We start from the raw sequence: 11,609 nt of genomic DNA on the forward strand, positions 1-11,609 counted from the left end.
CCCAGTGCCATTCAACAAGAATAGGATGCAAACCACCATGTAACTGTAAACTTTCTATTAGCTACATTTTAAAAAAAACTAAAAATAGTTGAAGTAATCATAGTTAAAAGTAATCCGCCAACAGGCTGACAGGACTGAGTGACTGAACTGAACTGAAATCATTTTAATAATGCAATCAGTTCAGTCCAGTCACTCAGCCATGTACGACTCTCTGCGACCTCATGGACTGCAGCATGTACTAATTTATCCTACCATATCTCAAAAGGGTTTTCCCAGACGGTTCAGTGGTAAAGAACCTGCCTGCCAATGTCAGAAACATAGAGACAAGGGTTCGATCCCTGGGTTGGAAAGATCCCTTGTAGTAGGACATGGCAACCCACTCCAATATGCTTGCCTGGAGAATTCCATGGACAGAGGGGCCAGGCGGGCTGCAATCCACGGGGTCACAAACAGTTGGACACAACTCAGCATACACACAAACGTCTAAAATATTATCTCGGTGTGTAATCAGTATTAAAGATGAAAATTCTTTATTTACAGTAATTTTTTTTTTTTTTACTTATTATAAATCCAGTGTGTTCTATACATGCAGCCCATCTCAGTTTGGACTAGCTACATTTCAGGTGTTCAAGGGCCACATACAGCTAGTGGCTATCTACTGAACAGAGCAGCTCTAGAAGGATACAGAACTGGATAGCAGGAGGTAAGAGATCTGAGGGAGAGTTACTTTTCATCATTTACTATTTTGTTCCTTTTGAATATGGCATCATGTGCTCTTATTATTCAAAAAATGAATAAAGCACATTTCCTAAAATATATTATAAATGTAAATATCCTCTGACCTACTTCTAGAAATCTCTTCTATGGATGTATATAATGATGCAGAAACAATTACTTGTTGCAGCACTATTTTTAACACAAGACTGGAAATAAACGTCCATCAAAAGAGGACTGATGAAATATATTATAGACACACATACAAAAAAATACTGTGCAACCAAAAGAAAGCTATAAAGTACTTATTATATACTGACAAGGAATAACCTACAGGATGCATTATTAAGCAAAATATAGGACCACTTTTTGTACTAAAAGGTAATGCATGCACAAAGTTGCCCATATATATGCATAACACTTTCAGAACAGTACAAGAAAACCTCACAATGCTACTTGCCTTTAGAAAGGCAACTGAGTAAGGCATAGCAAAGAGACTTTTCAATGTGCATCTTTTTAATTTCAAGTTTGAATACAATAATGTATTACCTACTTAAAAAAACCCACTACTCAAAAAAAACCCCAAAACCCACTATTCTACATTTAACTAGTGTCTGCTTTTTATTTACCATGCTTGGCATTCATGGGATGCTTAAGTCCATCTACAAAGACTAGTGTTTTTCTAGTTTTTCCATAGAGAAGCTTGAAGCTTGTTTTTCTCAGAGTCCACAGAAGTTTCAATGATACTGGAACAGATGTGTATATATATGTGTGCATTTTAGTATACAGTTTCCAGAATTTTATCTCCTTTTCCCAAATGGCCATAGAAGCCCAGCCCCAGCTACTGGATTATTTCTCTAATAAATTCCCCAAGGCTTTTCCTTGACACTAACTGATTTTCTAAGCTTCTGATACCTGGAGACTTTTTTCTCCCTCACCTCCCTCTCTAGATCAGCTATATATATATATATAGAGCTGATAAGACCAAAAAAAAAACAAAAAAAGTTGTACATTTTATTCAATATTTGAAGCAGGAGGAAAGGGCCTAATCTGTTTCTTTGTATGATTTTAAGAAATCTAAATAAAGGGAGTATACAGTCAATGATGGCAAACATTGAAGTAGTATGATAATGTATAAAAACTGCTAAACTTGGCAGTTCAGAATTCAGTGATGACTTTTTTAAGGACAGCAGGAAGGCGAATATGGAAATGGGTGATAAAAAAACATGAAATTCAAGTCTAGAACAAAGAAAGCCATTCAGTGTTGAAAGTAACCGTAGATGTCAAACATCTTCAAATTGCAAATATGAAATATTCCACAAATATCTATATATTTATTTCAAAAGAAAATCAAGTTAGACATTTCAACATAAACTACATGAAATGTGATGGTGCTGCCTCAAAAAGAACACCTAAGTTCCTGCTGAAATAATAAAAAAAATCACTTCAGATTTTTGGCAATCCACGTTCAAACATGTACCACACAAGACAGGGTAAAAAGCAAGATGTATTAATGACCTGGATTTTTACAACTGTTTTAGTCAAAGAAATCAGGACAACAGAAAGCATTAATGAACACACACACACATAAAAGCCAGTTTAAAAAAACGTATTTCTCAATTCTCACTGTAACTGTCTTATTCCCAAAGTTGTACACTAGTAAGGAAAGGCACTGCCAACTGGAAATGCAAGTTGGCCCCATGGAAAACAATGGGTAATGTGCCTTTTAAACAAAAGCAAAGAGAAACATCCACGTGTTCAATTTTATGGACTGTTAAAACCTAATGTCAGAGCTTGAATTTAACCCTAAAAAGCAGGTCATTAGTTCAGAGAAAATCCACATTAAAGGAGGACTGCTGTGCAAAGAGTCTATCTGTTCTTCAGTTCAGCTACTTTCCTTTCACTTTTAATGAGTTGTGTGGAATCCATAGGTCTATATTCAGCTTATAAACATAAAATTACATACTCGCTTATCATCCCCAGATTGTAAAAAAGGATGCAATTATTGAGCCTACACAAGCCCAGACTCAAATCAGCACAAATATTCAGTACTCCAACTTCTCTTCAAATTCCCAAAGTCTGTATTGACATACTGCTGAAGCAACAACTTACGCCCACATCAACGGGGTGCAAGTCCTCAGAGTGTAAAAGTCTAACTAAAACAAAGACTAGAGAATGCCCAACAGAACTTTCTTTAAAATTAACTAAAATTAAATACAATATTCATTTCCTCAGTTACAGCAGCCATTATTTCAAGCGCTAAATAGTCACATGTAGGTGGTGTCTACTATATTGAATGGTGTGTGTCTACACCAAAGATTCTTCTCTACAATCTATTATTCCTCTAGAGCTTCAAAGGCTTCCTGGCGGTAAAAGAATGACAGGAAAACTGTACAGGCAGGACTTCAGTAACTGCCACTGTGCTTATATTCTGAGATGCTGCATAATGTTGCTGTTGCTGGCAGGAGCCTTCCTTCTGGTTGCTGCTGTGTGCACATAGGTCCATGTGAGGTTTAAAAGGTGGTTTAGAGCAAAAATGACCAAGGCACAAACCTCAGGCCAAAGCGGGACCCTCCTGATACTTCAACATTACACAAAAAGTTTAATTGGTCAGCTTACCTGAACTACAGCCTAGCCACCCACCTGTCTATAAAGTAAAAACAAGGTCCAAACAAGGAAGATTTGCATTCACTGCCATAGATAGAGCAACTCTAGTCAACAAAAAAGTTTCCATAGTTCATTCAAATCAAGGGAGAAAGCCCATGTGCCCAGCTTCCACTGCACCATTTATCAGGAGTTTATTCTGTGAACTTTGAACACCAGATTCATCACCCCACATTTTGTAATGAAGGGTGTGATTAAAATGGAGCATTTCTTTAATATTTACAAATCCTTAACCACTATCTCTTTATAGAATTTTTGGAAAAAGCTGAACTAACATATGCAAATGTACTTTATCTTAAACAGGCAAACTACAAGATCACAGATTTACTACACTACATCCTCAGATGGAGTTTTTGAATTGAAAGACTCAAGGTAATAAATTTGATGAACTTGCAGCGGCTCCTCCCAGTTATTCTTCCTTACTGGCTGAATACTTTAAACCTGAAGCTAGGCCTACCCCCTCCAAGAGAAGGGAGGGGGTGGGAAAGGGTACTACAGATTGTTTAAGGAAATGCAGATTTTCAGATGCAAACAGGACATGGGTACTGAAAGTTTGCACTCACATTCCATTGTTCCAAAGTAATCCCAAGATTTTGAAAAATTACAGAACTATCTGGAAGAATTAGTGACAATTTCATAGTAAAATTTTAATGAGGATGAATCACTTTAGGATTTATTTTCTTAAAAGCACAAACCTAAAGACAGATCAGTGTGGTTCACTTATTATCCAAAAGAAACCTGTACACTCTACAATGTATGTTAAGTGTGTAAGCCACAATCACCTTAACTACCTTAATATTTCTGGCTAGCTAGCCAAACCAGACGCAGGGTCCAAACCCATCTGACTTGGCAAAATTATATTCTTCCTACATGAAACTACTGAAATTGAAACTCAGAGCTATCCCTGAGGTGTCTACCTATAATCAGTATTGAAGTACATCCTAATTGAACAGATCACAATTATACCAATCTGGAGAAATGATCAAAATTAAATCAGAGATAAGCAATAAGCCTCAAACTGTGCCTTTTTTAAACAAAAAAGGCTGGATTACTTTTGTACTACTAGTTTTTTTAAAATCCTTTTTTTTTCCAAATAGCTAAGGCTATAATTACAAGGTCACCAATTAATATTTGATGGAGTAGATGGTTTAGAAAGTACAACCCAGAGATAGGAAAGAGAAAGATCTAAAAAAGTTATCAAGGCTAATATTGAACAGAAGTCACTTATAAGAGGCATGAAGCCCTCAACAGACTGACTAGCCAACGGTCCACAATGGTTCTAGAAATCACTAGCACATTTACTTTATCTTAAAACCCAAGTGAACAATTGTACATGACATCCCTGCAGACTGCCAAATAGAATGAGTTCCTCTGAAGAACAGGTGTGGGTGCTATACCATTCAGATCACCTTTCTTTACTACTGGCCTAGCATGAAAGATTTTTCAGTCCGGAATCAAGGCCCCCACAATGGTAAAACAAAACAAAAGCAGCTTGGTCACAGTAGGTACAATGGATCTTTCATGAAATAAATCATTAGAATCACGTTCTACTCCTTTAAGAACATGTGTTAATCATCCCGAATGACGATCTAAAGTATATTATGTCGATTACCACACTCTTTTAAATAGATTTTCCCAAATATGATTTAAGCTAATTGATGAACACTCATTACTATGCTTTCAGGTCTGGTCCTGCACTGAATGGTTCCAGACATGCTAGTTAGGCTCTGGGCATTTGTTTCTACGTCTTGTAGATTATCTCCATTTTCCTCACCAAGCTTCTATCTGTTTTATCTTACAATGGACAGTAGGCTAACAGTTCTCCATCCTCCTAGTCCACTCCCCGCTGGACTGGCCTCAACCTCCCACATTACCCACAATCTATTTGTCTCTAATCTTCTGTGGGTTAGAAGTAAGACAACTTAGCTTGTTAGAAACATACAAAATAAATGCCAACAGGATCTAATTAAGGGTAGCGATGACTCTCCCTTGACTAGGGCTGTAAGGTATGGACTTGGGACAGTTTGGCTGGCCTTGGCCTTCCTGCTTAGTGTCTGCTTCTCATATTTATGTTATCATAGGTCAAGGAGAAGAGGGCAGGAGAATCATCTGAACTGGAAAGAACACAAGTGAAAACTACAACCAGAAGAGAACGAGAGATATCTGAGAAGACCCTTCTGTCTTCTCAGGCACTGTTTTAGATACCTTCATACCCTCATCACAATCATTTACTCTTTCTAATAACCTTAAGAAGTAGGTGCTATCAGCTCCATTTTCAGTGAGAAAACCAAGGCTCAGGAGTTAAAGTAACTTCTCCAAAAAACTGAGAAACTGACTGTAAGCCTTGGTCTCTCTGACTCCAAAACCCAGGGCCTTTCCACTACACAAGATTACAGTCCAAACCTTATTCTTGGTTTAGCTAATTGTTTTTATACTTTATTTCTGGTTTTTTCATTTGAACCTGACCAGTTCAGGTTTGCTTTCTTTCCCTAACCATTTTCTATAAAGTGAAGCAAAAGTCGCTCAGTTGTGTCCGACTCTTTGCAATCCCACATGGAATTCTCCAGGTCAGAAGGCTGGAGTGGGAAGCCTTTCCTTCTCCAGATCTTCCCGACCCAGGAATCAAACCGAAGTCTCCAGTATTGCAGGTGGATTCTTTACCAACTGTGCTATCAGGGAAGATATAAAAGGCAATGGATATCAAACCAAGGCCAAATTAGGCTAGCTCTTCAAGTGTTCACCTGCTCAGCAACAAATACTAATTTCTGAAAGACTGGTCATACGTTCAATTTGTAGAGATTGTGCAAAACTGGTGACAAGTTCCCCCTTTCCAAAAAAAATACATGCTCTGTTCCCAGAGATGATGAGAGTGAACATGTGACCCTTTCCCCAGCGCTGTGCTCTATGCTCAAAAGCAAGCGGTGCAAGCATACTTCAGGAAGTGGCTCAGTCCTGTACTACAATCTCCCTCAATTTGTATCAATACATTAACATGATTTTCTAAACACTGGAGGACAGGGCAAGGAGACATGAAGACTTCCCACTTTTAAATTCCATTAAGGAACAGGGTATACTTGTTCCCTGTTACTTTATTGCCTGGTTCAGGGCTTGACACACAGCAAAACATTATTTCACTGTTTAATAAATGAGTAAATGTTACCTGTTCAATAAATACAAGTTACTTGTTGAATAAATGCATAACCTTGCCTGGACTGGTTTTGAAATCTTTTTATTTCACATTTTCTGACATACCTTTTTGATACTTAGTGGAAAACATCTTTCCTCCTACAGATAAAAATGGCTCCTCTACTCCCATCAAAAGACATGCCCCTCTCCAGCCTCTAAAAATGACTCTTGTCCCAAGAATATGAATAAGGCTCCATCTGCCAGACTGCACTAAATACAGATTTTATATGCATTACAGAAACACCTGTATAAAAAAGCTGCTACAAGAAACGAGGCCTTAGAAGTCCTAAAGTACAAAACCAAACAAGAATAAGGAGTGCTTTTGGACCTTTTACAAAAGCCAAAGTTGAAAATATCTGCAATTCAATAGGTCTTTGATCAGCAGGTTATGCAGCTGAACTATTCTGTCACTCAGATTTTCCCTCAATGTGAAGTAACAAGATTTCAGCAACACGTTTGAGGTAGTTACAGTATGAAAATGAAAAGGGGATCTTTTGCCATCTCGAAGCAGAAACAACCTTTGTTCTTACTAAGAGAATTTCTGCTGAAATACACAAAACTATCCCCAAATTCCTACTTAAGAGTTTAAAGCACATACCAAGCCTGACAAGCCACAAACAGGAAATTACTCTGCACAGTTTCTTGCAAACTATTATTTCATGAACCTTACAGACGCATGTGTAGAGATTTGACCATTTATGACTAGGTACAGGTAAGTTACAACTTTAAAAAGCCAAACTTTGCTGAACACTTATAATGTGAAATCACTTTAGAAGGTATAGCTACAAAGTAAAAAATCAAGTTCTAACAGCAATTTCATACTAAAAAAAAAAGCCCAGAATGGATGTTTCCAAACACCTTAGATTAATTAAAATAGACCAATGAACTACTTCAAACTCAACTTTAACATTAAGGGTTTAAGTGGGCACTCATCTTAGAAATGCCAATAGATGTGAACTATTCTTATTCACTACAACAACTAATTTTACAGCAGGAAAAAAAAACTTGAACTTTAAAAATAAAATCAGCGTTGGTCTCTGACTTTGATATAAATGTTCACTAAATGAACTTCTGGTGGAGAAAATTCTATCAATATCCTGTATGGTATTTTTTTTTAAGGCAAATGAAAAAACATTTTCAAACCATGACATATTTATGAAGCCCATTTTACATTATTTCTCTCATCTCTGTGAATATTTGCTTCATTTACTTGTTCACAACTTCCCAAATTTAACTATTTACCTTACATATCCCCTAACCCTAACTTTTTTAAGGGATCAAAACTAGAACAACAGCTAATGTATTATCAAAATAATAGAAAGTGCATTATCTGTTAGTCTCAAGGAAAGCACCCTTAACAACCAGTGGTGAAGGTTCAATTCACATGAACTCAGAAGAAAAGATGGAATTTTTGAAAAGATGCAATTACTCCAAGCAAGTTTGCGAGATCACTTATTCACAACAAATTTGGCTGTGTCGTGTTAAAAGTTTAAAACACCACAATTTAGGATACCCCAAACTGTAACAAACATGACAAGACTGATGGAAAAATGTTGCTTCATTTTCGTTTTACCTGGAAAAGTTTTTTTTTTAAATAAAGGGTTAGTTGACAACAAACCGGTAGTATGTAGCTTTTTCAAGGGTCAAGAGGAAGGAATAACAAAACCAACATAACTACTGTTTTTTCTTTTGTTCAGGATCAAAAGGAAACCATTAACCACGAAAGGATTAAGTAAGTAGAAGACAAAAGTACTCAATCCAAGGGCAGTATTCCCCAAGAGAGAAGAAAACAATTAAAGCTGCAGGATTTGAAAACCAAGTTTGAAATACGTGAAATCAATTAGCGTGCTCTCTAAAGGCGTGTGATTAAAAAAAAAAAAACAAAACACTAATAGGCTCCGCTCACAAGAGCAACTTTCACAAGCGAGTGCAGAAGTTATGTGGACAGAGTACCAGCCGTGTGCGTGTGTGTGTGAGAGCACACGCTCGCGATTCTGAACCCCGAGACCAGAATGGTTAACAAAGGTTACAGCACCAGGGGAGGGGAGGAAAAAAAAAGTGGAAGCAAAGTCTCGCTTGCTCCTAACTCGGGCTTCCCAACAAGTCCCCGAAACCAGAGCTCCGTCCCTGCGGGATTTGAACATCACCGCCGCAAACTACCGCGTCCGCCACGGAGGAGGGGACGGGCCGGGCCGCACAGCCGGCCCCCGCCCCGGCCGCGCGCGCGGGCGGGCGGCTCCCAGCGCCGACCCCGTCCCCGGGCCGCCCCGCCCCGCGCTCCCGCACCCCCCGGGCGGCCCGGCGCCTCGCCACACGCCGGCCCCCGGGGCCCCCGGCCGGGCCAGGTGACGCGGCCGGCCCGCCTCACCGACCCCGGGCCCCAGAGACACACCCCGGCCCCGAGGCCCCGCCGGGCGCCGCGGCGTTACCTGGACCGCCAAGAGCCCGGGGGGGGCCCGGGACCTTTGTTCCTTCCTCTCGCGAAGGGGACGGAGGGGCCGGGAGGGGAGAGGGGAATGGGCCGACTGCAGGCGGAACTGAAAACACTCTGGCGGCCGCCCCGCCCCCCAGCCGGAGCCCGGCCGGCGGCCCCGGCGCGCGGGGAGGGGACGGGAGGGGGCGGCGCGGGCCCGGCCGCCGCCCGCGGGGAGGAGGGGGTGGGGACGCGCGTCCCGCCGCCGCCGCCCCTCCTCCGCGCGGGCGCGCGCCCGCCCGCCTCGCCCCCACCCGGGCGGCCCCCGACGGCCGAGCCGTCCTCCCCCGCCGCGCCCGCCGGCCCCACCTCCGCTTCCGCCCTGCGCCCTCCGCCGCCGGCCGCAGCGGCGCGGCGCACCCACCTCCGGGCGGCTCGCTCGGCGTTCGCTGGCTGGTGGCTGGGAGCCGCTCCGCCGCCGCCGCCGCCGCCGCGGCCGCGCGGTAGCCCCGCCTCCCACCCCGGGCCGCGAGCCCCGCCGATTCGCCGGCGCAGCCCCGGGGGGCTGGCACCCTGCCGCCCGCTGATTGGCGCCCCCGGACGCCCGTTAGGGGCGCGAGGCACGCTGGCCGAGCGCGCGGCCTTGGGTGCGCGCGCGGGCGCGCGGGAGACCGGGGGAGCGAAGAAAGGGAAGGGGTTAGGCCCGAGCGCCCGGCTGAGGGCCAGGGCGCGAGCTGTGGGCTCTGAGAGGCGCGGGCCGCTACCTCTCCCCACCTCCTTTCCCTCCGGCCTCCCCGCCCTCCCGGCCGACCGGCGGCGCACGCAGCCAATCAGCACGCTGGGTGCTCGGGGTGTGAGCCGCGCGTCGGGGGCCTCGAATCGGAAGGGAGACGTCGCTCGCTGATTGGTCCCGCCTCCCCCGTAGAGCGTGAGGCGAGGCGCGGCCGGGCGGGCGGCGGAGGACTTAGGCGGGGTGGACGCCCGCGGTTTCGGCTGGCTTCGTCTCGCGCGCGCTCGCACGGGAAACTCTGGGAAAGGGGGTCGAGGGCGGGCAGGGGAAGCGCGTAACCTGCCGTGAGGGCGACCACCCGTCGGTCCTGACCCCGGCCCTGGTCGGCCGTCCCTGTCTCTGGCCGGCCCCACTGGGTGGGGCCTGTCGGAGGCCGCCGCCCGGCCCACCTTCTCTGTAGTCGAGCCGGGAGTGGAGGCGTGCTTATCCTCGGGGTGGCGGGCCCCGACGGTGGGCGAGCTAAGGGGCCGAGGAGGGGTGTGCCGAAGCCTGCGTCCCGGACCCACGCGTGGCGCGCCCTGTGCGAATGAGTGGGCGCGGCCCTCGTGGTGGTAAACGGGGGCGGGGTCCGAGATGTAAATAAGCCCGGGGCCGAGCTCTATGCTTGGGCTGTAGGGTCTGGTGGGGGAGGGGAGGAGAGGGTCTCAGGTGTTTTTCTTGAACGGAGACTTGGTCCTGTCTTCGTTAAAAAATGGTGTTCATCATGCGTGCTCTGAATGCTCTTTGTGAAGTGTAGAACACAAGTGCCTGGCACGATGTCCCTCAATTGCTGAGTTATCTGCTCCCTTCTTCATTTCTGCACTGCTCAGGCTCTGTTCTTAGATCCCATCCTCGCACGTCTGCACTACAAAGCCTCTAAGCTGCTAGAAACTTTGGTCGCCTTTTCCTTTCAGACCCCGAGCCTCTGCCTGAAATCTTGAACCCAGCCAATCACATGAAGCGATTATCAAGCATGTACGACGTTAGGCAGAGAACGCCATAGAACTTCAAGTTGAGAAGAAATTCGGGTCTTACATAGGTCGTTGATGGCAGACACTAGACCTGTAACACGGTTTTCTTGGTTCCTGTCTGGCACTCACATGTACACTGCTTCGTACAGAGGACACGAGGCAGAGCAGTACTGGCAATACACATCAGCAAGCAAGAAGTACCAAAGGACCATTTCAAATAGTAAGACTTTCTGAAATACATTCTTTCTTTTCAGAAATGAAGGCTTCTCTTAGGATACCTACTGTTGAACCTGGAGAGAGATTTGGTCATCCTCTGAGTGTTACAGGTTTTCCAAATATCCTTTAAAAAAAATTCTCCATTTCTACTGTCCTCAAACATGGAAGTACTTTTGTCATCAAAAGTTTGTGATGAAGAGCATGAACCCTGCAGTTGGGCAAATTGTAGTTTTGAATGCAGCTGTGCTTGAAATCTGTGACCTTTGGCAAGTAAAATTCTCGTGCAATGATAGCTGCTTAACTATAGTGGTGGAAGGGGAGGTTCAGGATGGGGAACACACGTACACCCATGGCTGATTCATGTCAATGTATGGCAAAAACCACTACAATATTGTAATTAGCCTCCAGTTAAATATAGTTGTGTGATGATTAAAGAAAGTAGTAAATATGAAAGCGAATAGCACATGGTTTTGAAGTTCGAAGAAAACCAATAATCGTTATCATTTCTTCCCTTCTGTTGCCTGCAGGCACATAGGTCAAGATGAACCCACTCAGCAGAAATCTTACCTTCAAAGTTTACCTCCAGTGTGGCGTCTCCTCTTGTAAAGAGGCAGTTCTACTCACCTCTTTCTAAAAACAGCTTGTGAAGGAGAGCTAGGAAGCCAATTGGTGGAGC

The 11,609-nt window shown here is 44.1% G+C and overlaps 1 protein-coding gene across 3 annotated transcripts in view; it reads right to left on the reverse strand.

The window, feature by feature from the left end:
* The window catches only part of SMAD2 (SMAD family member 2), a 90,485-nt gene extending 80,946 nt beyond the window's left edge, over positions 1–9,539 (reverse strand). For 2 of the 3 annotated variants that reach the window (XM_088833437.1, XM_055417315.2), the window contains exon 1: positions 9,402–9,539. The gene's annotated coding sequence lies outside the window, so the exon portion shown is untranslated. Of the gene's footprint in view, positions 1–8,993; positions 9,215–9,401 lie in introns of those variants that run through there. The other variant, XM_055417314.2, reaches the window with a different exon arrangement.
* Between the last annotated feature and the right edge of the window lie 2,070 nt (positions 9,540–11,609).

The sequence above is a fragment of the Moschus berezovskii genome, chromosome 28, assembly GCF_049115385.1.
Source record: "Moschus berezovskii isolate FMDL1 chromosome 28, NW_MosBer_1.0, whole genome shotgun sequence".
Taxonomy (NCBI): domain Eukaryota; kingdom Metazoa; phylum Chordata; class Mammalia; order Artiodactyla; family Moschidae; genus Moschus; species Moschus berezovskii.